The sequence below is a fragment of the Macaca nemestrina genome, chromosome 13 (genome assembly GCF_043159975.1).
Source record: "Macaca nemestrina isolate mMacNem1 chromosome 13, mMacNem.hap1, whole genome shotgun sequence".
Lineage (NCBI taxonomy): Eukaryota > Metazoa > Chordata > Mammalia > Primates > Cercopithecidae > Macaca > Macaca nemestrina.
This window is the reverse complement of record NC_092137.1, coordinates 110,432,611-110,455,857: the sequence shown is the minus strand read 5'-3', so window position 1 is coordinate 110,455,857 and position 23,247 is coordinate 110,432,611. Positions and strand designations below refer to the sequence as shown.

Here is a 23,247-nt window from a genome sequence, read left to right as displayed (position 1 = left end):
ACCAATGTTCAATTTCTGATCACGTGTCCAGAAGCACTGTAAAATGCAGCCTAGAATGCAAAAACTTCTTTGTTGAATTCTCTGCAGAGCGGCATTGCATTCAGGGGTTTTCAAGGTGCACTAGTGTGGTATGAGCTGGTCTTTGGCTTCCTGCTGAAGTTAGAATCCTGTAGATTGTTTAGGGGTGGTGTCTGCTTGTCCCATCTTTCCAGGTCATCGTTAACCTTTCCTTGGCACCCACGTGGACTCAGAACTTACCTAGAGTCACAGGCAGGTCTGGGAAGCTGGCCTTGAGCCTTTGTGCAGTCCATGATGGTTCCATCCTCTGATCCGCTGGGGCACATTCTGCAGAGGGATGGGCTGGCATAAGCTGTCCCTGCCTTTCTGAAAATCACGGAGATTCCTGGTACCTGAGGCCACATAGAAATATCTGTGTAGTTTCAGGCAGGACAAGGATGCCATTCACAGGCTCCTGTTCTTCCACTTAATGGCAGCAAGAGTGATTCCTGGGTTTCCTAATTGACTTCAAAACAATTTTGGTGACTTTGTTGTGTCAATGACCACTCCTGTTTCTGTGGCATCCAGTTCACCTGTAAGGTTTTTGGGGATTATGTGGAAACTCGTGCATTTTTCCAGAGCCTCACTTCATCCTGAATGCTCTCAGGCATGCACAAGCAGATCCCTGCCTTGGTGGCTTCTTGGAGCATTGCAGGAGACCCCTTAGGTCTAGGAGGCACTAGGAGGTCCATCAGGAATTGGGAGGGCATGTGTCTGCCCATCTGTAGTGTGAACTTCTATTCACCTTCAGAATGCAGATTCTTCCTGAACTAATAAATTATCTTCATCTTGGTGTAAGTAGCCACAAAAGAATAATTCATATTAACTCCATAAATAAAAATAACTGAAAACCAACAATGGAGTTAATAACGACAATGTTAATTATTATAATATTGATAGTAACAATAAAACAAAGGCATTAGAGATTAGAGATTCCCTTAGGTGAAGGACAATGTGAAGATATAGGGATACATGAGTTGTTTGGACTCAGAGTCCAATGAAACGTGTTCCTCAAAGGCAAAGACAAGAAGCATAAGGAAAATACAAAGTTCATGGATGATCACCTGGGCTACCTTGGAACGCATGTGGGAACACTGCAGGCAAAGTGTACCTCGTCCTGGGACTGCCCACCACCTAGCCCCCACTCACCTTCATGAGGTAGGACAGCACGATAACGGGGAAGGAGTCCATGCAAGGGATGCAAGACTTGTGTCACACCTGATTCAAAGAAGCACTGCTTATGACAGATGTTTATCTCCTAACACTGTGGCACCTCTAACTACCTGGCTGCATGTCTGCCACTTGTTCTTCTTAGGTCACAGGAGGGACAGATATTACTGTCCACCCATCTGCATACAGCACCATTGGAGGACTTTATCCTTGTTGCTTCCTCTTTGGAAAGGGGCAACATACATGGCAGATGCCATTCTCTGTCTCTTTGGAAAACTTTGCCAGCACATTTAAGGTTTTCTTCAGCCACAGAAAGCCACCTGCTTCAAAGTCTCACCCTCCACAAGTGGCAAGCACACAATTATTAATGGAGGCAAGGGATGCATAGACTTTGCCATTTGGTTCAATTGGGACAAATAGGGGAGGCCTTCTTAGCTGAACAGCTCTGTCTGTGCGGCCAGTTGACAAAGTCAGGCTGCGTTGCCATTAGACTTGTCCCTTTGCACAGAAGGCTTCCCTCTAATCCTTTCCACAGATGTGGATCCTGACATTACTTCCTAATAAACATCCTGCACACTAAACTTCATCTATATCCAGCTCCCTGGGAACCAAACCTGTGACAAAAGTGAAAAGTTTCTAGGGAAAATATGGTTTCCTTATCAGACAGGGATCAAATTCTGCTGAGCTAGAACATAAGGTAAAGTCTGATGCCATCTCATGATTTTTTTTATTAGGACATTACCACTGCCAGCAAAAATTATGTGCATCAATTCATGGGGACAAAAATCATATTGGAGTGGGATGAGGTTGTTGTGAGTTGAGGAGAAATTTTGACGAATGAACTTTACCCTCAGTTGACTTCAGGAGAGGAGACGAAGATGAAAACAGCTGGAAATAAAAGATGTCCAAAAACATTTTTCTGGTTTTTTAAAAATCAAATTTCAGGTTGGGAGACACTATGTTTAAATTCTAAAAGGATGTAGCATACTGAGAGGAAATAACAATAGATAAATTGTCCTTTTTGTAAATAATACACTTTATGGTACGACAGGAGACCAAGGGACACAACACAAATTTGGAGTTAAAGAAACTAAGAGACATTGTCGATACTCAGCTGTTATGGCAGAGATGCCGGAATGATGGATGTCCATGTAGCAGTATTTTTTTTTTTTTAGACATAATTTTGATCTATAACCAGGCTGGGGTGCAATAGTGTGATCTCAGCTCACTGCAACCTCCGCCTCCTTGGTTCAAGAAATCGTCCTGCCTCGGCCTCCCAAGTAGCTGGGACTACTTGCGCACCACCACACTCAGCTAATTTTTGTATTTTTAGTAGAGATGTGGTTTCACCATGTTGGCTAGGATGGTCTCGATCTCCTGATCTTGTGATCTGCACCCCTTGGCCTCCCAAAGGGTTAGGATTAGAGGTATGAGCCACTATGCCCGGCCCATGTAGCAGTACTTTTGAACTTAATGGCTGAAAGCATCCACCTCCAAACTTATGTATTATATTCGCAAAAGAGTACAAACCATGTAATGAATTTTAAGGGGAAGACAAGCCTGTGGGAATTCAACAGCCATGGCAACGTTTTGAACTTCTTTTTATTAAACATATAAGAAGTAAGTGAAGTTCAAGACCTAACAGAATTGCCAGGAATTATTTGAAGAATTACCAAGATGACTTAGACACTATGAAATCCTTACGATGCCCTCTGGTGGAGTTTCCTCCTGGAGCCAGTGATTTTAAGCCAGAGGCAAATGTCTCTGCAGGCATAAGAATTCGACCCAAATGTACTCTTCAATTTTAAATGAGATGACAATAAAATTGTCTCCTATATAGTAACAACTTTTTTTTTTTTCTTTCAGACAGAGTCTTTTTCTGTTGCCTAGGCTGGAGTGGAATGGGGCACTCTTGGCTCACTGCAATCTCTGCCTCCTGGGTTCAAGTGATTTTCCCACCTCATCCTCCTAAGTAGCTAGGATTGTAAGCATGTGCCACCATGTCTGACTGATTTTTGTATCAGCAAAATTATTTCTGGGGTGGAGAGTTAGGGACCTTTATTCTCCCACATCCAAAAACGTGTTCTCCAAATGATCTGTCAATAGAAATAACTGATACGTATATTTGCTAACCTATCTTTTTCTGTCTTTAAATTCAGAACTAGAGTGTGGAAAAGTTATATTAAGAAGGTTTTCTCAATTTTCAACACAAGTGATGGGCTAGGCACTATTCTAGGTGCTACAGATACACATTCACATACCCACAATAGTTATGCACCAAAAGAAAAGTACAGATTAGCTTTTTGTTTTTTTGAGATGAAGGTTAATTCTATCACCCAGGATGGAATGCAGAGGCGCAATCTCAGCTCACTGCAACCTCTGCCTCCTGGGTTCAAGCGATTCTCCTGCCTCAGCCTCCTGAGTAGCTGGGATTACAGGCATGTGCCACCATGCCCAGAAAACTTTTGTATTTTTCAGAAAGACGGCTTTCATTATGTTGGCCAGTCTGGTCTCAAACCCCTGGTCTCAAGTGATCCCTGCACCTCGACCTTCCAAAGTGCTGGGATTATAAGCATGAGCCATAGTGCCCAGCCAAAGAGAATAGCTTTAAATAGAAAGCATGAAAACAAAAGAAACGTATGCCCATCAATTTTATACTGTATTTGGCCAGGTGCAGAAGACCGACTTGTAGTATTGTAAGGAATAAGGTCAGTTCACATCTAATTGTTTGGACAAGTCACCAGAAACCAAAAGTTGGAGGAGTTGTATCTTTTGAGGTGGGTTGCACAGGCAAGCAGCAAGTTGCTATCTCTCCAAAGTCCTAAACTGTTCTATGTCTCCTACTGTGGAAAAATGCATCTTCTACTTGATTTCAATTTATATAGGAAAATGCTTAATAAAACTAATAAGGGCTACATTCTTGGGACACAGCTAGACCACACATATACTGAATCTTGATTCTGGAAACACATCTTGTTCAATGTAATTGGATTTTCATGACAACAAAAATGTAACCCTGACACAATATTGGAGAGTCAAAAGGAAAGGACATTTTGGATTGAATTTTTTTATTTTAAAAAATGTCCTTGAGTTCTATTAACAATAGCTAAAATCTGGGAACAACTCAAATGTCTACCGAGAGGAAATCGATAAACAAATTATACGCATATTATAGAGTAATATTGGGCAATAAAGGGGGATGATCAACTCTATTAATCAACATCTTGGATCAATATAATCTTTCTCACCCTGAGTGGGGAAAGCTAAGCTAAAAAGTGTCCTATAATATAAATAAATGTGCACAAAATTCTAGAACAGACAAACCTAATATAAGCTAAAAAAAATTCAGAAAAGCCAGGTACAGTGGCTCATGCCTGTTATGCCAGCAGTTTGTGAGGTGGGTGGATCACATGAGCTCAGGAGTTTGAGACCAGACTGGCCAACATGCTGAAGCTACTCCGTCTTTACCAAAAATACAAAAATTAGCCCAGTGTGGTATTGTGTGCAGGAACAGAAAACCAAATACTACATATTCACCGTTATAAGTGAGAGCTAAACATTGGGTTATACATTGCTTAGCTCTCACTTATATGGAAACAATAGACACCGGAGATTCTTAGAGGGAGGAGGGAGGGTTGGGTACAAGGCCTTAAAAACTGTCTATTGGGTATTATGTTCACTATGTGTGTGATGAGATCATTCATACTCTAAACCTCAGCGTCACACAAGACATCCATGGAACAAACCTGCACATGTATCCTCTGTGTATAAAATTAAAATTAAAAAACTAAAATGAACTAACAGATATGAGTAGGAATTTCTCAAAAGAAGAGATACAAATGGACGATATATATATATAAACAATTCTTACCCTCTCTAGTCATCACGGGAATGCAAATGAAAACTACCATGAAATATCACCTCACACCTGTTAGAATAACTATTATCAAAAAGATGGATGATAACAAGTGTTGGTAAGGATGTGGAGAAAAGGGAGCCTTTGTATACTGGTGGTGGGAATGTAAATTAGTATGGCCATCTTGGAAAATAGTATGGAGGTTTCTCAAAAAATTAACAATAAAAATACCATTTTGTTCCAGCAATCCCATTTATTTTATATATATATATATATAAAACATATAATATATATATGAAGTCATTGAAATCATTATGTGAAAGAGATATCTGCACTCATATGTTCCTTTCAGCTCTGTTCACAATAATCAAGATATATGAAGAAGACACACATGTTATCATTCATTCACGGACGGATGAATTAACGTTTTATATATATATGTACGCCCAATGGAATATTATTCAGTATTATATAATAATGAAACCCTGTCATTTGTGACAGCATCGGTGGATCTGAAGGGCATGAAGTCATGTGAAATAAACCAAACACAGAGTGACAAATATTGTATGATTTCACTTGTATTTGAAATCTCAAATAAACTCAGAAGCAGAGAGTTGACTGGAGGTTGCCAGGAGCTCTGGTGCAGGCAAATGAGTAGGTGTGATTATAGTACAAAGTTTTAGATATACAAACATAAATAAGTTCAGGAGGTCTAATCTACAGCATAGTGCTTATAGTTATGAATGCTGTATTGCATACTTAAAATATAATAGGAGGGTGAATTTTATGTTAATTGTTCTTACTAATAGAAATAATAATTAGAATGGGAGGGAGAACTTCAGGAGGTGATGATTATGTTTATAATCTTCATAGTAGTGATGCTTTCACAATGTATCCTTATCCTCAAACTCACTGAGATATACACATTAAATAGGTACAGCTTTTTGAATGTAATCATATCTCAACAAAGTGTTTTTAAGGGAGGTTGGTTAAAAAATTTAAAAAGGAAGGGTAGATGTTCCTTTGCCCTTCTCCCACACCTTTTTTCTTCCTGCTGTCTAGAATTCAGAAATAATAGGTGGGAATTTAGCAGCCAATCTAGGGTATTTTCTAAAGTATAGCAGAGCAGATACCTGGAAGGGACCTGCATCCCTAATGATATTAGAAAGTATCTGTACTAGCCCTGAATGGTGTAACTACAGGTTAATTTTAAGTGACAAAGAAATCAACTTCTGTCTTGTTTAAGCAACTTCATTCAGGCATTAATTTTATAAACATGTAGAGAATACATACTCCTTATGAGCAGAAACAATGTTTATAAATAAAACAATGGTGATAAATAAAAGAAAATTAAAAGCAGTGAAACAAAGTGGTTTAATAGCTATACATAGTTGTTTTGTTGAAAGATTCTGCTGCTAATATTATTCAATATTTTTGTATGCTGGTGCAAGTAAGGAAATTTACATTGTCTAATAAAAATTATTTATCAATTCATAAAACAGTAAACATTTCATAGAATGGGGCTAAGAATCTGCACTGCAAAATAACTTTCAGTTGATTTTATGCACAGTAATTATTGAGAATCCCAACAGATCTGGACCTACATAGGTGCTATCAAGACTTAAGGAAGAAAATTTTCCTGACTTTATCCACACCTCCAGTTAGTAACAGATCTAGAGATTCAGAACTCAAATCCAGACCTCCTGCTTCCATGTGCAGTGGCCTTTCACTGTCCTGTTTCGCTTCACTTGTTGAAAAGGATTTGAGAATAAATGACCACATGATTCAACTCTCTCCTCAGCTCTGAGGAATATAGCCCTGTCCTGGCAAACAAGAAGCTCACACAGTAGTAGAGGAGGCAAATAGACATTCACTAATCTAGCATACAAGCAGTAGGCACTGTACCATAAACAAGGCACTGTGGGGGTTCAGACCAGGAGCAAAGCAGGGATTAGCAGGGCTAGTAAAGTCTGGGAAGTGTTCACTAACAAAATGTCTAATCATTAACTAAACCAAATGGTTTCTCAACATGGCCTAATTAATTGTAACTTAATATAAATGGTTGGTTGTTCATAAACCTTAACCTTTTGCCAAAATATTTGTAGCTTATGTTCCCATTTAACAAGGTTTTCTGGTCAAAACTGTGCACCCACATCTTTCTAATGAACTTAGTGTCCAATAAAACATGGACTTTCAGTCATCCCATGAAGGTGATTTTGCGTGCATAATACATCTCTGTCTGTGAATATGCCTAATGAGGTATGGAAGGACATTTATTATCCAAACAAAGACATTCCACTGGTGCTAGAGAGCTACAGACGGAAGTTTTTTCTGCCTACTGGAAATAAAGGCAAGCTTTCTTCTTCCTTCAGCAGTGAGGATTGCTGTCCTCCTCTTTATCATTCTCTCTCTCTCTTTTTTTTTGAATGGGCAAAACTCTACCAAATAACAAGATAAACTTTGTGTAAGCCTTGGTAAGAGCAGAGTGTCTGACACCTTATGGTGCTATAATACTCAAAGCAAAAGCAAAATCACCTATGACCAGAAAACGGAGTCACAGGAAATCTAGAAGACTTATTGGCCGAGAGACCTGTAGCCTCATAGTTCATTAGCTCTCCATAAGAACTCTCACGTGAAATGAAGTCAGTGGTGGTTCAAGTACTTGAAACCCTCATTACTCTACCTCTTAATGTGAATTAATTAGGCAAGTTTACTAGCAGTTACTAGACCTCAAAAGCAAGAGAATCAGGCATTATTCTACTAAATATTGTTCTCCATAACTCCTCTATTTTCTTTAGGAAAAGCTAGTTAGCCTAAGACACTTGGCATAAGGGCTATGCCAAAGCTATGTTGGGGTCAGCCAGGAAGGATTCATGGGGGTCTCCTTGAAAATATTACAATAATCGAAGAAATCTTCAACCTATTGCCCCTCAGTACTGTTGGTCCCTTGTACTTCATTTTTCCCCTTAAGTTTTATTCCAATTTCTAATATTATCATTCCCTCTTCTTTCTCAGCAACCAGTCCTCCAAAGTAGAACTTAAACAATGACCAGACATGGCCCTGCAACAGAGCATATCCTTCTACATTTGGCATGCAATCATGAATCACAGGTATAAGACCCCTTGAACAGACATGATTTTGGTGACTACATGTAGGACTTACTGCTTTTACCCAAGAAGAGGATCAGACATCCTAAGTAGCTCAGAAATTTTTCTGGAGCTCTTGAATGTGTATAGGCAAGAAAGATTAAGCAACCTGTTGCCTTACATGAGGCATACTATTTTCTTATGTTTTCTTTTGAATTCAGGATTTCAAGGTTGGGGAAGGAGTGGGAAAGTAGCCATGGACATGTGAGAATGTGGATGATCCTTTTACATTGTCAGGAACGGTTAAATTCTATGCTTTATGTTGTTTGCTAAAAGACACTTTCCAAAGCTTTCAACAGAAAATATAATGGCACACATGCCTATTTTTGGTGAACCCAGACTTTTTATCTAGTCTGTGATAGTCAGTTTCGAAAGACTGCTTAGGGTAATGAATCCTTCAAGTTGTAAAGATGAAGGGAAGTTTTTGGACAATTCTCATTTTGCTGTAGGAAAACTAATCTGGAAGAAGTAAAAGAGAGAGATTGAAGTGGGAGAGAACGGAGGTGGAAAATGAGTTCAGTTGATCAAATATTTGTTAAGTATGTCGGGCCCTTACAAGGAAGCAAGCAAAGAACAAAAGCATGTGATGGCCTTGCTCCTAAGAAGCCAGAGGCCAGTAACCTGGATGGCTATAGACCAGAAAAACGTTCACAAGCCCCTACAATACAGCACTGGCATAGGATGAAGAAGAAGATTCTTTCTATGAGATAAATAGCATACAACCAAATAAGAAAGCCAAAAGTTACACAAAGTTCAAAAACCTAAGGCACCAACCTTTAAGAGATCTGATTGTCGGTGATGACTTTGGAAGGAAAGTTATTATTAGGATTATTTTAGTACTAAGAGTTTTGAGCTGTCTATCTAATATTTTCATCTGCACCTCTGCCTTAGTAATACTGTCTGTGTGTGTGCGTGCGTGCGTGTGTGTGTGTGTGTGTGCACATGCGCCTTTTCATGTATTTGAAATATATTATCTATACCACACTCCACATAGGTTTGGGGGTTAATTACAAACAGGCTGATCTGAATCTATACTCTTAGGGACGGGGTTAAGCTACTCTACCACATTGTGAAGGGTTGATATGTAAGAGACTCTGAACATCTTATAAATTATCTTTAAAATGTTTCCTTTCTTGGGAAGGGAAGAATAAGTATTTGTAAACAAATGCAGAAATATCTTTACCTAAACAAAAGAACAGTTAGTTAACCTTGTTGTGATTAGCAGAGAGGATAGCTGCAGACACTATAAAATCAATCAGCAACAAGATTTGACAAAACGTTAAAGATGGCTCTATTTTTCCTGTTTTATACAGGAAAATATTAAGGCCCTGGGAATTGAAGTACTTTTCCCAACAGTGGAGTAAATGTCAGAGTCAAGGCTGTGTTTTACATCTCGGTTTTCTCACACATCCTACCCTATGGTTCTGTTGTGCTGTTCCTTTGTGTGACTCCTCAAAGCCTGGTTAAAGGTGATACCGTATCAAATTGTATTAACTCAGTAGCACAAAACACCAGGGAATTGATTTATAAGTGTATTAACCTTGTGGCATTACTGAAGACCTATCTGATTAGTAGTTATCAAGTAGTCACCCTGGCTAAATATATAGGTTTGATTTTTAATTTTGAAAATGAAAAATATTTTAAAATATATGTCTTACATCCATATCTCCAGGAAATTTTAATCAAGTTTTAAAACTTTCAAATTTAGATAAACTCATGTTTTTTGTTGTTTTAATTTTCACTCAATGAAAATAGTAAAAAACTAATTGGATAGAACAGCACAGCAGAAGCATTACTTATCGCCAAAAATGGGATACAACAAGACTGAAGAAGAAAATGCAGGACAGTGCTTAAAAAAGCAGTCTAATGAAAAGTGGGGTCTCCTCAGGATGTCCTTAGGTAGACATTGCAGCAGAACTGCAAAGTTTTCTTTAGAAGGCTGGGGAAGAGAGGAGGAAACAGAGAAGGGGCAAGAGTGGAAACTAGAATGAGGCTCAGAATACCAAGCGTTAGTGCTGTCCCTATCACCTTCCTCACTTGATCACTGGGTGATCTTGGGCAAATTTCTTCCTTTCCCTCAGCTCATTTCCTCATCTGGAAGGTAAGTCACTAGACAAGATAGCCTTTGATGTTCATTGTAACTCTAACTGATCTTCCCCAAGCAAATAGCTGGGAAAGACACTGTGCCCACAATATGCAAGACACAAGGTTTACAAGCAAAGAACAAATCAAAACAAAAGATGTTTTAAAACCCCTAATGTCACTTGAATTCTTACAACTAAGCAATGGTACATCATACTTTTACAAAGCCCTTCTGTGATTTCATTTTTAAAATCATTTCAAGTTTTATTTTACTTCATATTAAGATAATGGGAGATAAAGTGTTACATGGGTTCATGCAGGAATATATGTAAGAGACACAAAAATCCAAAATAGGTAATTGTTATATTAGTTGTTCCCTTTACTGAGGGGGAGCAGACAAAAGAATGTTAGAAAAAGCTTCATAAAGTGGATTACATAGAATGTGCTTTTAAAAAGTTTGGTATTTTATTGAGTGGGAAAGAGCAATATGGGGAGTTATTGTTCAAGGGTTAAAGCTATGCAAAATGAGTCAATTACAAAGATAGGCTCTAAAACATAGTACCTATAGTTATTACTGAGGTATTTTGTATTTAACAATTTGTTAAAAGGGTCGATCTTAGGGGTTCTGACAACAACAACAACAATAAAGGGACGGAGGAAACACTTGGAGATGATGGATATATTATTACCTGGATATTGGTTGTGGTAACAAGAGTAATATCTATGTGCAAATTTGCCAAACTATATCCATTAATTACGTACAGTTTTTGTATAACAATTTTACTTCAGTTCCTACTATATTGCCTGGCAAACAATACTTTATACTTAAAGTAAGAGCAATGACTATTGCATGTGTATGTTGAAAATAATAAAGAAAGCAGGTGACAATAAGACATCCTGAGTCTTTTGGAAATAAACAGCATTCACCTGCTTTCTCATCCATTGAGATATCACCACATTTATGTACTTGTGTGTCCCTGGAAGTTTCTTGTGGGAGATTTAGTTATTCTCTTTTCGTTAGGCTCTACTAACCAAGAACAAATCACAGACTCAGACAGCATCATAAAAAGGCCCAGACCCACGATGTCCAGAGACTCCAGGCTCAACCTACATTGATGCTGGCCCTTCAGCCATGAGACTCCATTTGCTTCTTCTTATTCTCCTTCTTTTTTCAATTCTTTTATCCTCAGGTAAGTTGGTAGCTGATTACTACAAGGTTCTGCAGATTAGAAGGCTATATCCCTGGACAGACAAGATCCTAGAATCAGTCCTGTGAGTTCAAGAACCTAATATTTACAGCTTCACTAGGATAATAATAGGGAAAAATAGAAAAGAGACTCATTTAGCAGTAGCTCCTGTTGATAAGATTCCATCCATGTTTTTTGATCTAGTGAGTGTATATAATAATGGATGCTGCTGAAATTCAATCCTGTCAGATCAAACTGCCTACATATAAATTTCCATGTCCCACCAAGGCATCTCAAGATACAAAGTAAGAATACAACAGAATGTGACCTCAATGAGATGTCTTTGTGGGACCTGGAAATTTATATGCAGGCAGTTAGATCTGACAGGATTGAATTTCAGCAGCATTTATTATTATATTTGCAGAGGTTGCAGTGAGACAAGATCGCGCCATTGCACTCCAGCCTAGGCGACAGAGTGAGACTCCAAAGAAAGAAAGAGAGAGAGAGAGAGAGACAGACAGGAAGGAAGGGAGGGAGGGAGGAAGGAAGGAAGGAAGGAAGGAAGGAAGGAAGGAAGGAAGGAAGGAAGGAAGGAAGGAAGGAGAGAGAGAGAAAGAAAGAAAGAAAGAAAGAGAAAGAAAGAAAAGAAAGAAAGAAGAAAGAAAGAAAGAAAGAAAGAAAGAAAGAAAGAAAGAAAGAAAGAAAGAAAGAAAGAAAGAAAGAAAAAAGAAAGAAAGAAAGAAAGAAAGCATTAGTGAGGGAGAGTGAGTGAGAGTGAGTGTGTTTGGGCCCCTACTGATGATGCTAAACTATCACAAGCCCACACTCAGCCTTTCAACATTTGCTGGAGATTCACTTGTTTCCTTGTTATCTCCACCAAGGGCAGCTTCCTCCTGCTTCTGCTGCTGCAACTCAGCTAGGCACAAAGCATCTGTGGATCCGTTCTTTTTTCAGCAGGGCTTCATCACTCTGAATTTAAGTTAATTAGCTTTTTTTGAGACCTCAGTTCTGTGTTTTAAAATGAAATCTATGATCTATAGTTTATCCAGCTTATTCTCTTTGTCAGGGCAAGAGCATTTTTCTATAACTTTCTAAATTCTAAACAAAAGTAAAAGTTCGCTTCTTTTCAGAATCCCCACGTGTCAGAAAGTGTTACTATTATCATCAGTTCAGTGATATTTATGGAATTCCAAGTTGACTCTAATATCAGCTTTTGGGTTAAATTCTTTCTTTCTGATATGTAGCCTTTGAAATTTTATTTGCTGCGGATCTCTTGGTAGTGAACAATTTTCATTTTTCTCTGTCAATTTCATATTGTGATTTTTGATCTGGAAAGACGGCATTACTGAGTACCCAATTCTATATTAACAGTTATTTGCTCTCGACATTTGTTGATACTAGTTTACTCATTTTTAGTTTTTGCTTTACTATAATAATCAGATAAATATTATTTCATTATAAATTATCCTTTTTTCAATATTTGTATGGTCTGGTGTTTGGTTTTAATGTTTTATAATTTAACTAAAGTGAGTTTATTTTTATATCATCTGTTAGAAATATATTGTTTGAATCAATGGATTTATACCTTTTCTTAATTTCTTTTTGAGAATCTCTTGAAATGGTGAATCCTTTTACACTTCTCTCCCCCCATATTTGAATTAAATAAATGTTACACCTTGTGTTTCCATGCTACATTCTGGGTATATCATTTAAACATTTTTTTCTTCACTAGTTATCCTCTTACCTGTGTCTAATATATCATTAATAACTTGCATTTATTTTTAAATTATTTTTTGTTTCAGACCTGCCTTTTTTTTTTTTTTTTTTTTTTGGAGGTGGAGTCTCGCTCTGTTGCCCAGGCTGGAGTGCAGTGGTGCGATCTTGGCTCACTGCAACCTCCAACTCCCGGGTTCAAGCGATTCTTCTATCTCAGCCTCCTGAGTAGCTGGGACTACAGGCACCTGCCACCATGCTCGGCTAATTTTTATATATTTATTTTTTAGTAGAGACAAGGTTTCACCATCTTGGGCATGCTGATCTTGAACTCCTGACCTCGTGATCCACCCATCTTGGCCTCCCAAAATGCTGGGATTACAGGCATGAGCCACCACGCCCAGCCAGACCTGCCCGTTTTTTCTATCATCTATATTGTTTTACTATTGTTTTTACATCTTTGTAATAGTAGATTGTTTCTTTAAACAATTGATACATACCTGCTTAATTATTTCTCCACATTGACGATTTCAATACATCTAGTTTTAAAGGGTCTAGATATGCTATTCATTTCATTAACTTTTATTCATGGTGTCTTGCTTACCTGATCATTTTTAATACTGAACTCTTTGTTCATCTTTAACCTGACATCATTTTATGGTCTGAAATGAGAATGCTATTATCCAGACTTCCTCTGTGAAGCCGACCCAATGCTTTAACTCAATATAGAAGTTTCAGCATGAACAAACTGGAACTTCTGATGGCCCCAGAGTCAGTAGTACCATCATTAGCATTACTGATCATAGCAGATCTTCCCAGAAGATCTGGGAAACCCTCACCCCCCTCCATCAGTTATCCAATACAAAGTGCCCACTGCTCAAGCTCCAGTTCACAGACTATTTTTGTGTTTGAAAGAGGAGATATTTTAAGAACTTGCCTAACCATTTTCAGGGATAGAAATGTTTCAAAGAGATCCTCTACTATATATATGTTCTATAGCAGCAGTCACTTGAGAGCAGCTCACTTGCAGTCATGGCCAAAAGCCTAAATCTTTCTTTCATTCTAGTCACACCTATTTTGTATCTTTTGGGGATATCTCAGATTCAGATGCATTCATAGTATTCTATGATTTGCGACACTACTATAGATTCTTCAAAATGTTACAACATTCCAATGGTATGTTGGGAGGTATAGAAGGAGAGGAAAAACAATGGGCTCAAATCCCCTCTGACTTCTCTTCTTACAATATGTTTCATTGTTCAAAACTTTTAGAACTATATCAATACAGCATTGACAGTGGGAATTCTTTTCCTTCTGACTTAAATAGGATTAAAGGAAGTGTTTTGCTATGAAATTGCTATATGGGTTGTATTCAGATAAATTTTGACTTCATAAAGGCAATATTCTCCTCATTATTTTTAAATGCTTACCAGGATTCACAGTATTATTTTCAGTTCTCCCTGTTTAAAGGCATATTTAAATAACTTGATGACTTGGATATAGTATATATGTTACTCTGCTACAGAAACAGAAAAACCACCACCAAATTACATTCTAAGATACTTGGTACACCAATTGCACCATCTTTTTTTTATCTAAGACATTCAATTCTTCCACAGGTGGGAGTACATGAATTAGCATCATTTACTACTCGTAGCTTTCACTACAGACTTTCAGACTTATGGTGCCTAAAAGAAATAGAATACTTCTAGCTGGGTTTAAAAGCTACAAATAAACAGAGGAAATATACACTATTTTGAAAGTATCACTTGAGTGTTATGCATGTATTTCAACATTATATTGCTAATTTTAATTGTTCAAAGTTAAAGAGCTTAAACCTCCCCCTCATGCATTCCTGAATCACCCATTACTCCCACACATACATTGTTCGATACAGCATAAACCTAAGTAAATAAAGATGTGGCAAAATGAAAAAAATAAAATAATGTTATACCATTCTCATCTGTGAATGGCATCAGTAGACAGATGTGAATAAAAGTAATGTGATTATAATTTTAAAAATCATATTTAATAGGATCCATTTATTATTAAATGAACATTAGGCTACTTAATGAATAATAAATCTTTGACACAATGAAAACTCTTAATGCAGAGTGAGACCAAAATGAAAGTAATAACTGTTTTTCTCCTAACCCTTGCTTTAGTTGGTCTTTCCACCAGACTGTCACTTTAAGGATATTATAATAGCACAAAGCCACCAGCTTTACCATTAGAGAGATCTTCATTAAATTATCTTTGTTTTAATAAACGTTATCTGGAGGAAATACTGGTCTGGACACAATAATAAATGTCAAGTTTTCTAACATTTTCCAGTTTTAGACACAAATTGAAAGGATCATTTATAATGTCAAAAATATACTTTTTTCTAACTAATCTATCCTATGACTAAGACACTATTAGCAATTAAAGTAGAGAGAGCAAATCTAAATGTGGAGAGAAAAAGTAATTTCCACTTGTTTGAACAGATGAAAGCACGAATAAATTGAAAGCCTGAAATATTAGCTTGGGGGAATACAATCACTCGGGGGAGCAAAAGCAGGACATACCAGCCTTTAACTCTACACTTCCCCCAAGAAAAAATTTATAGATAGCTATGTACAAACCAAAATAGCGCTGGGAGGGTTCAAGGGACCACTTAAGAAACTACAGCAACACAGTGAAGCCAAAAAAAAAAAAAAAAAAAAAAAAAAAAAAAAGAGAGAGAGAGAGAGTGAAAGAAAAAAAAAAAACAAAAACGAATAGCCATATAGAAAAAACAACTCCTGAAATCGGCATACCTGAGACAGCAGAAACATCTTTTCTGGCTAGGAACGAAAAAAGCAGAAAGGGACTATCAGTATCAGCCACAAGGTGGAACCACTATGGCCCTCAGTAACCCTCTCTGGCAGAAGACACTGGCATTTTTGCCCCGCAGTAAGCAACAGCCATTTCTGAGAGAAAACCCAGAGGAAAAGATGAAGATGTACCATCCCCTCCCACATCCCTTTTCCCCCACCAAAAATACCGTGACTGTTGTGCCAAACCAGGATCGGAACTACTACCTTTCTTAATCTGCATATGTCACTGACATATGAGCAGCAACCATTTCAAAAGCTCCCACATAGAAATGCTCATACTAAATTTATTCTGTTACTTAAGAGTGTTTATGGATTTCCATTCCATTTGTGGACTATCTCACTGGATCTTCTTTCCTGCAGTAAGAGGTGGTTTGGGTGCTGCTGAAGGTCATTGTCTCAATTTGTCTGGTGTTTGCAGAAGAGATGTCTGCAAAGTAGTAGAAGATCAAATTGGTGCCTGCCGAAGAAGGATGAAGTGCTGTAGAGCATGGTGGATTTTAATGCCAATTCCAACACCACTTATCATGTCAGATTATCAAGAACCCCTTAAACCTAAGTTGAAATGAAACTGATGTAAAATAAAAATACATCAAAAGTGAATTTATTTGCATCTAAGAATATTGAAATATACATATTAAGTACTTCCATCTTGATAACCATCTTGTGTTTTCACTTATCAACATAAATGAATAAATACTAATTTCAAATATACCCAATACTATTTCTTTGTGAGTCATTAACAGATCTTAACAAAACCTTTAAAAATGAGAAAACTGTTACTTTTGTTTTCCAAGATGGTGGATTGAAGGCATTGTTAGCCTGCCTCTTGCACTTGGAAAGACAAAATGGTGTGTAGAGATTCACACTGAACTTTCTTTCAAGAAGCAACACAGGAACTTAACAGGAAAATTGAAATAAGCCACAGACCATTTGAAAGAAGCAGCAGGATGCAGCTTACACCATAAGCTAGGCAGAAAATTTTGAGTTTCCAGGGTGTGAGATGGGGATAAACTGACTGTAAGATATACACTTCCATTGGGAAACCTATCAATCTAGGCCATGGGGGAAGGCCTTAATCGTACTCAGGGCTGGAGTTGATTCAGTGAAGAGTGATGAGTATATGAGGAGTGGCATTGGGATGTGCTTTGAGTCTCCAGCACGTTCCCAGTTTCTGGCAGGATGGAGGGAAGCCATTTCTGATTCTACCTCAGAGAGGACCTCCCAGAAGTCTGCCAGCTAACTCAAATGGTGGTCACAGGTTGAGAGAACCTCCCAACTGAAATGTTTGATATAATTTTCTGTGGGGACAAACTCCCCAGGCCAGAACTGAGAGGCGAGTGGGACGTGTGATGCAGCAGCAAGCACGGGAGCTGGATGCCCCTGCTCTGCAGGTGGATCAGGAGGGGTTTGGCCTGAAGGTTGCAGTTACTGTCTCAATAGGAGAGGCTTATGGTATGGGTCAGTTTTGAGCTCTGAGTTTAGACTTCTTGAAACTTAGCTAACTACTCCCAGTGGAACACTGTGGGTGTGAGACCTGCCTCGCCAAGGGTGTGGGAGCTGGATGGGGCTTACTGCCTAGCTGCTCCCCATTCTTCATATGGACTCTCCTTGTACAGAGGCAGAGGCAGCTTCACTTCTCTCTGGAAAATTACCCCAGTGGCCTAAGAACTGCCTTCCAATTCCCACTGGAGCCACTGCTTGTCCCACACATAGAGAGCCAGAGCATCACTTTACCTGACCTAGTTCCCACTTGGTTTTGCTCAACCACCTACCCTGGTAGATTAACACAAATAACAGAAGAAACTTTTGGAAGCCCTTTGGCTCTACCCGTTCCCTGAGACACCAGAGTACCTCCCATGGGTAACATAAGGCAAGTCCAAATCTCACCACTACCACCACAGCTGGCGGTCTTTTGCAAGCACCACCTCCTGGCTGAAGGCCAACTGACACAGTCCATTAGAGCATCTTGAATTCAGAACATTCAATGTCATGACAGGCCGGGGAGCCTCCTCTGCCCTAATTTGGCTCTCTATCACACATTCTCACACACACACACACACACACACACACACACATCACACACACACATCAACCTACTGGCAAACCGAGGTAAAAGCACACACACACACACACACCTGCTCAATTCAGGCCATTATCCCTGATGAACATCAATGCAAAAATTCTCAATAAAATACTGGCAAACCGAATCCAGCAGCACATCAAAAACCTTATCCACCACGATCAAGTGGGCTGCATCTTTGGGGTGAAAGGCTGATTCAACATACACAAATCAATAAATGTAATTGATCACATAAACAGAACCAAAGGCAAACACCAGACAATTATTTTGATACACGCAAAAATGCCTCTGATAAAATTCAACATCCCTTCCTGTTAAAAACTCTCAATAAACTACGTATTGATGGAACATACCTTAAAATAATAAGAGCTATTTCATACAGCCAATATCATAAAGAATAGGCAAAAGCTGGAAGCATTCCATTTGAAAACCGGTACAAGACAAGGAAGCCCTTTGTAACCACTTCTATTCAACATAGTATTGGAAGTTCTCGCCAGGGCAATCAGGCAATAGAAAGAAATAAAGGGTATTCCAATAGGAAGAGAGAAAGTCAACTTGTCTCTGTTTGCAGATGACATGACTTCCTATTTAGAAAACCCCATCATCTCAACTGAAAAACTTCTTGAACTGATAAGCAACTTCACCAAGGTCTCAAGATACAAAATCATTGTGCAAAAATCACAAGCATTCCATTACACCAACAATAGTCAAGCAGAGAGCCAAATCAAGAATGAACTCCCATTCACAATTGCTACAAAGAGAGTAAAATACCTAGGAATACAACTAGGAGTACAACGGATGTGAAGGACCTCTTCAAGGACAACGGCAAACCACTGCTCAAGGTGATAAGAGAGGATACAGATGAATGGAAAAACATTCCATCCTCATGAATAGGAAGAATCAATATTGTGAAAATGGCCATACTGCCCAAACATTATAGATTCAATGCTATACCCATCAAAATACCGTTGACATTTTTCACAGAATTAGAAAGAACTATTTGAAATGTCATATGGAATCAAAGAATACCCCATATAGCCAAGACAATCATAAACAAAAATAACAAAGCTGGAGGCATTACGCTAACTTCAAACTGTACTAGAAGGCTATGGTACCAAAACAGCAGGCTACTGCTGCCAAAACAGACATATAGACCAATGGAGCAGAGCAAAGACCTCAGAAATAACACCACACATCTATGACCACCTGATCTTTGACAAACCTGACAAAAACAAGCAAGGGAGAAAGGATCTCCTATTCAGTAAATGATGTTGGGAAAACTAGCTTGCCATATACAGAAAACCAAAACTTGACCCCTTCCTTACACCTTATACAATAATTAACTCAAGCTGGATTAAAGATTTAAATGTAAAATCCAAAACCATAAAAACCCTAGAAGAAAACCTAGGCAATATCATTCAGGACACAGGCAAGGACAAAGATTTCATGACAAAAATGTCAAAAGCAATTGCAACAAAAGCCAAAATTGACAAATCGGATCTAATTAAACTAAAGACCTTCTGCACAGCAAAGAAACTATCATCAGCATGAGCAATCAACCTACAGGATGGGAGAAAGTTATTGCAATCTACCCATCTGACAAAGGTCTAATAACAAAAATTGACAAGGAACTTAAACATATTTACAAGCAAAAAAAAAAACAAACAACCCCACCAAAAGTGAGCAAAGGATATGAACAGAAACTTATCAAAAGAAGACATTTATCTAACCAACAAATATATTTTTAAAAGCTCAACAATACTGATCATCAGAGAAGTGAAAATCAAAACTACAATGAGATACCATCTCACACCCATCAGAATGGTGATTATTAAAAAGTTAAGAAACAATAGATGCTGGTGAGGCTGAGAAGAAAGAGGAACGCTTTTACACTGTTGGGGAAACTGTAAATTAGTTCAACCGTTGTGGAAGACAGTATGGTGATTCCTCAAGGATCTAGAACCAGAAACACCATTTGACCCAGTAATCCCATTAGTGGCTATATACCCAAAGGAATATAAATCATTCCACTCTAAAGACACATGCACATGTAAGTTTATTGCAGCACTATATACAATACCAAAGACATGAAACCAACCCAAATGCGCTTCAGTGCTAGACTGGATAAAGAAAACGTGGTACCTATACACCATAAAATACTATGCAGTCATAAAAAGGAATGAGATCATGTCTTTTGCAGGCACATGGATGAAGCCATCATACTGAGCAAACTAACACAGTAACAAAAAAATCAAACACCGCATGTTCTCACTAATAAGTGAAAGTTGAACATTGAGAAAACAAGGACACAGTGAGGGGAACAACACACAACACGGCCCGCTGAGGACTGGGGATGAGGGAAGAGAACTTAGAGGATGAGTCGATAGGTGCAACAAACCATCATGGCAAAGGATACCTACATAACAAACCTGTACGTTCTGCACATGTATCCCGCATTTTTTAAATTTAAAAACAGGAAATACTTATGGACATACATACATACATACACACACACACACATTCTTCCCAGATCTTCATTCCTGGTAAGCCAAGGAACCTGGAGAAACACCAGAATTCTGTCCCTCTGAAAATGCAGGACAGGTCTACCTTCATCAGCATAAAATTTTGGACCAAATGTGGTAACTGCAGGTCCACCCCACAATGAGTAACTGAAAATTGAGGCAGTATTTCAGATCCTAAAAAACTGATGAAGCAATTCGTGACACATTTGGGTTGTTTTTGCCTTTTCCTACTATGAAGAGTGCTAGTAGGAAGAAGGAAGAACGGTGTACAAATATCTGTTTGAGTCTCTGCTTTCAGAATCCTTTGCTTGTTTGTGTGTTTGTTTGTTCTTTCTTGAGACAGGACATCACTCCAGTCAGCCAGGCTTTTCCAGTCTGTAATTTTTGTTGTTTCCTTTTGTCAAGTTTTAGAAGATTTTATTTAATTTCTATTGAATTTTAAGGCATTTTTAGATATGTATTGAAACATTATCTCACATGCTGTGTGTTACATTTCATTTATTTTCATCGTCCCTTTTTTATTTTATTATTTTATTTTATTATAGTTTATATTCTAGGGAATATATGCACAAAGTGCAGGTTTGTTACATATGTATACATGTGCCATGTTGGTGTGCTGCACCCATTAACTCGTCATATACATTAGGTGTATCTCCTAATGCTATCCTTCCCTCCTCCCCCCACCCCACAACAGGCCCTGGTGTGTGATATTCCCCTTCCTGTGTCCAGGTGTTCTCATTGTTCAATTCCCATCCATGAGTGAGAACATGTGGTGTTTGGTTTTCTGTTCTTGCAGTAGTTTGCTGAGAATGATGGTTTTCAGCTGCATCCATGTCCCTACAAAGGACATGAACTCATCCTCTTTTATGGCTGCATAGTATTCCATGGTGTATATGTGCCCACATTTTCTTAATCCAGTCTATCATTGATGAACATTTGGGTTGGTTCCAAGTCTTTACTGTTGTGAATAGTGATGCAATAAACATATGTGTGCATGTGTCTTTATAGCAGCATGATTTATAATCCTTTGGGGATATAGCCAGTAATGGGATGTCTGGGTCAAATGGTATTTCTAGTTCTAGATCCTTAAGGAATTGCCATGCTGTTTTCCACAATGGTTGAACTAGTTGACAGTTCCACCAACAGTGTAAAAGTGTTCCTATTTCTCCACATCCTCTCCAGCACCTGTTGTTTCCTGACTTTTTAATGATCACCATTCTAAAGGGTGTGAGACGGTATCTCATTGTGGTCTTGATTTGCATTTCTTTGATGGCTAGTGATGATGAGCATTTTTTCGTGTGTCTGTTGACTGCATAAATGTCTTCTTTTGAGAAGTGTCTCTTCATATCCTTTGCCCACTTTTTGATGGGATTGTTTTTGTTTTTGTTTTTTTCTTGTAAATTTCTTTGAGTTCTTTGTAGGTTCCGGATATTAGCCCTTTGTCAGATGAGTAGATTGTAAAATTTTTCTCCCATTCTGTAGGTTGCCTGTTTATTCTGATGGTAGTTTCTTCTGCTGTGCAGAAGCTCTTTAGTTTAATTAGACCCCATTTGTCAATTTTGGCTTTTGTTGCCATTGCTTTTGTTATTTTAGACATGAAGTCCTTGCCCACGCTTGTGTCCTGAATGGTATCGCCTAGGTTTTCTTCTAGGGTTTTTATGGTTTTAGGTCTAACATTTAAGTCTCTAATCCATCTTGAATTAATTTTTGTATAAGGTGTAAGGAAAGGATACAGTTTCAGCTTTCTACTTATGACTAGCCAGTTTTCCCAGCAGTATTTATTAAATAGGGAATCCTTTCCCCATTTCTTGTTTTTGTCAGGTTTGTCAAAGATCAGATAGTTGTAGAAGTGTGGTATTATTTCTGAGGGCTCTGTTCTGTTCCGTTGGTCTATAGCTCTGTTTTGGTACCAGTACCATGCTGTTTTGGTTACCATAGCCTTGTAGTATAGTTTGAAGTCAGGTAGTGTGATGACTCCAGCTTTGTTCTTTTGACTTAGGATTGTCTTGGCAATGCGGGCTCTTTTTTGGTTCCATATGAACTTTAAAGTAGTTTTTTCCAATTCTGTGAAGAAAGTCACTGGTAGCTTAATGGGGATGGCATTGAATCTATAAATTACCTTGCACAGTATGGCCACTTTCACTATATTGATTCTTCCTATCCATGAGCATGGCATGTATGGAATGTTCTCCCATTTGTTTCTGTCCTCTTTTATTTCATTGAGCAGTGGTTTGTAGTTCTCCTTGAAGAGGTCCTTCACATCCCTTGTAAGTTGGATTCCTACATATTTTATTCTCTTTGAAGCAATTGTGAATGGGAGTTCACTTATGATTTGGTTCTCTGTTTGTCTGTCATTGGTGTATAAGAATGCTTGTGATTTTTGCAAATTGATTTTGTATCCTGAGACTTTGCTGAAGTTGCTTATCAGCTTAAGGAGATTTTGGGCTGAGAGGATGAGGTTTTCTAAATATACAATCATGTCATCTGCAAACAGGGACAATTTGACTTCCTCTTTTCCTAATTGAATACCCTTTATTTCTTTCTCTTGCCTGGTTGCCCTGGCCAGAAGTTCAAC

General features: G+C 38.3%; 1 long non-coding RNA gene across 4 annotated transcripts in view; it reads right to left on the bottom strand.

Moving 5' to 3' along the window:
* LOC139357950 (uncharacterized) overlaps positions 1-23,247 on the bottom strand; it is a 54,687-nt gene that overhangs the window by 5,325 nt on the left and 26,115 nt on the right. The window contains exon 7 of one of the 4 annotated variants that reach the window (XR_011612036.1): positions 15,924-16,622. The exons of 1 other annotated variant lie outside the window; for it this stretch is intronic. This is a non-coding gene — a long non-coding RNA (uncharacterized lncRNA). Of the gene's footprint in view, positions 1-15,923; positions 16,623-23,247 lie in introns of those variants that run through there. 2 more of the 4 variants (XR_011612038.1, XR_011612035.1) reach the window with 2 other exon arrangements.